Consider the following 3,574-nt stretch of genomic DNA (forward strand, 5'->3'; position numbering starts at 1 on the left):
TGCAAAGGACTGGACACAAAACGCAGATACCATCTAAAACAGCACTTCAACAGGCTGGGAATAAGAACACGCCGGCAGGCGCTAAAGGCCTGTTTTGATGGGACGAATATCCAGCTAGCAAGCCACGTTGTCAAATTCTTGGAGAAAGCAGAAAAGAAACAAAAAAGATAGAGGGCAGAAACAAGCTAACGCCAAGTTACGAAGCGAAACCCAAACGGACAATGACAAGTGATCAATCACTTGAATGAGTATTGGACCGCCTCCCGAAGGCTAAAAAGCAAGGCGTTATACAAATGCCTCATCTTATTTTTTCTACGCTCACCCCGAAACAAGCACAAATTCCTGTATAAATTATTACTTTTTATACGAAGTCATTCTTATTTTATACTTTTATATACTAATTGCATTTAACTAATGGTTTTATTTGCTAACAATTGCAATGGTTTTAATTAACTGAGCAATAAAGATGATTACCTATTATCGCTAGTTGTTGGTAATATGCCCCAATGTCTCTAAACATGGTTGCCGTATAGTGCTCTATCCCAGAATCCTCCAGGATCAGGGTTCTGAGGTGTGTCAGGTTCCAGAAAAGCTGCTCAGGTGTCAGAAACCCATAGTCCAAATTTAGGTTTCTTAGATGGAGATGACGTAAATTGTGAAGATGCTGCAGGCTGTTATTCAAGGGGCTGTAGGATTTATAGAAAGGCATAACTGCAGATGAACTGTAGTACAACTATTCAACAATAGTAAAAGATGGGAACCCAAGGTCTTCAGGCTTTGTGAGCTCAAGTAGTGAACATTCCACCAAGTGGTTTTCCCGTAGGTAAAGTTCTTTCACAAATCTGAAGGTCGAGGGATAGCACGAGTCAATATTAACCACTGGTGAACTAATGTTAAGGACTTCAAGTAATCTGCAGTTGCTTATGCATGTCAAGGTTATTCTAGACTTTGATTCCAAGGTAAGAGTAGTGAGTTGTTTCTCTTTGATTTTTAATTCCATAGTATTCTCAAAGCTGATGGATAGCGCCTGAAGCTCGCTCATCTCGATCAGGGAGCTATAGTAGTTCTTGAGTAAGTTGCCCCTGAGGCCGAGCACCCTGACACTACTCAAGTGATCAAAATAGAAGTTCTCAAGCAGAAAGAGTTTATTGCAGTCCAGCTGCAGAGATTGCAGCCTGTCAAGACCAATAAAGGCCTCCTTTTCCATGGACACAAGGTAATTACTTCTGAGATCCAGTGTCTCCAGATTAGCCAGGCAGAGGAGGTTCCCGGAGCCGATACTGGTGATGCGGTTGAAAGATAGATCCAGGTGTGTGAGGTTGGACAGAACATTGGGGGTCCCAGGTGTGCACAGGTCTAGGCTTTTTATCTTGTTTACAGAGAGAATGAGGGACCTCGGGTTCAGCAGTTTCTTTGCAATATCATTTGTGAAAGCTCTAAGGAAGTTGTCGGCCATGTTGAGAGACAACAACATGGAGCATCCTCCGAAGGTCTCAGAGGGAAGATCTGAAATAAAGTTCTGGGCACTGTCAAGTTCCTGACCCCCAGCCGAGACACCACAGTGCAGACATCTTTCATCTTCAGATAGTCCTAATTTTTCATGGCATTTAGGGACAGCATTTCAATGCTCTTTATTCCAGACTAGAGAAGCTTGATGATCTTGAGACCAGACACGTCTACCTTGAGAACAGTAAGACGAGGGAAGTTGCAAAATGCATTGTTCTCCACATGTTTTAGATCATTGCTTGACAAATCGAGGCTGGTAATCCTTGGAGAGAAAAGTGTGCTCTTCGTGAGGTTGTTTGTCTCAATGCAGTACACCTCCTGAGCTGCAACAATACCATTCCTCTTGATTTCCAGGATCCTCAGAGAAGCCAGGGACTGAAGCATAGTGGTCAGGCTGTACAGCCTACTAACCTCATTCCCAGATAAGGCTATCGTCTCTATTCTATGTAAGGGTTTAAAAAGGTTTTCTTGAAAAGCAGCATCAATTTTCACATTTCTGAGGTCCAAGCGGGTTAGGTTCTTCAATCCGATGAACACCTGATTATCCATGTCTATGGTTAGAACACAGCAAATATATTCTCCTTGGATTCCCAGATGTCTCATGTTGGCAGCACCATTGAAGGCTCTTGCAGAAACATGAAATGATCCAAACAAATAGAGCCGGGTCAGGTTCTGATACCTGGAGAAGGAGTCTGTGGGACGGTTGGTATGTGTAACACCAGGCAGAGGTTGTCCACGTCCACTGGAACCTCCCTTAGATCCACCTCCATGTTCCCCATCGTATGGCATCTGCTGAAGACCCTGAACCCCTCCAAGGGGAAGTGAAAGCAAGTCAGGGTCAGCACTCGCAGGGATCCCAGCAGGTCCCACTGGTAGATCTCACACTTGGCAGCGGCCGTGTCTGACACGATGGTCCAGCATCAGATGACCAATGGGCAAACCACGGCCACGTAGAACATTCTCAGTGCCATTTCATACCGCTGCTGTCTAATGGGTGGTTTGAAGTGCAGGTCTCTGGGCAGTGGTTTGCTGCATCGCCATAAAAAGTAAGTGAAACATTCCCTTCCTCTGTGCTTGTCAGAGTGAGAAGGGAGGGCCCTATGAAAAAGGAAGCAATAGCGAGAGATTTATAATTAGAAAAATGCAAACACAGAGTCTGAGAATGTGAAAGCAGAGCCAAGAGCAGTAATGTTCTCTGCAACATGTTCAGTCATGGGAATGTGAGACAGCCTTCCTATCTGTCATGGAACCCTGACCCTAATTGAATTGTTACAAAGGCCCCGTACAGACCATGAATCTTTATGCATTAGGTCCAAGCATTGGCTACTCCAGGAGGGGAGAATGAAATTCATGTTTACTGCATCAGCCTCAAAGTCCATAGACATCAACAACCGGCACAAGTCCACTCCATCCTAAATACGTCCAGAAATCCCAGAGGACAAGCACTTCTGCGACTGGAATCAAGAACATTTAAGGCTTACTGAGTCCTTTTCAGGGGCTGCTCCGGCTTTATGAAACTCAGTACCTGAGGGAAGCCAGTAAAACATTGTTACTTTCTGGAAGAAAAAAGAAAATAAAATATTATTTTTTTGGGCGCATATCAATGTTTAAGTCCATGTTTATCAAGGTTTTGCGTTGCCTTTGTGCAGCGCAAGAGGACGCAAGGGCGACTCAAAACCTGAATGAGATTTATCAAGCCCTGCGTGGCGTGATGATTCTAGATTAGCGCAGGGCAACGCCAATCCGTGCTGTGTGTTACCCTGCGTCAGGGAGGCGAGCCATGGGTGGAGCTTGTGTGTTGCCGTGTGTTACTCTGCGGCAGAGAGGCATTCTTTGGGTGGAGCGTGTGTGTTTCCGTATGTTACTCTGCAGCAGGGAGGCGTGCCATGGGTGGAGTGTGGGTGTCTCTGCGGCACGGAGGCGTGTCATGGGTGGAGCGTGGGTATACCTGCGGCAGGGAGCCGTGCCATGGGTGGAGCGTTGGTGTCTCTGCGACAGGGAGGCGTGCCATGGGTGGAGCGTGGGTATCTCTACGGCAGGGAAGCGTGCCATGGGTGGAGCGTGGGTG

At 46.1% G+C, this 3,574-nt stretch overlaps 1 pseudogene; it reads right to left on the reverse strand.

Annotated features, from left to right (window-relative positions):
- Nucleotides 1-445: 445 nt before the first annotated feature.
- LOC147676799 (uncharacterized) lies at nucleotides 446-2,420 on the reverse strand (annotated as a pseudogene).
- Between the last annotated feature and the right edge of the window lie 1,154 nt (nucleotides 2,421-3,574).

Source organism: Lissotriton vulgaris, chromosome 12 (genome assembly GCF_964263255.1).
Source record: "Lissotriton vulgaris chromosome 12, aLisVul1.2, whole genome shotgun sequence".
Classification (NCBI taxonomy): Eukaryota; Metazoa; Chordata; class Amphibia; order Caudata; family Salamandridae; genus Lissotriton; species Lissotriton vulgaris.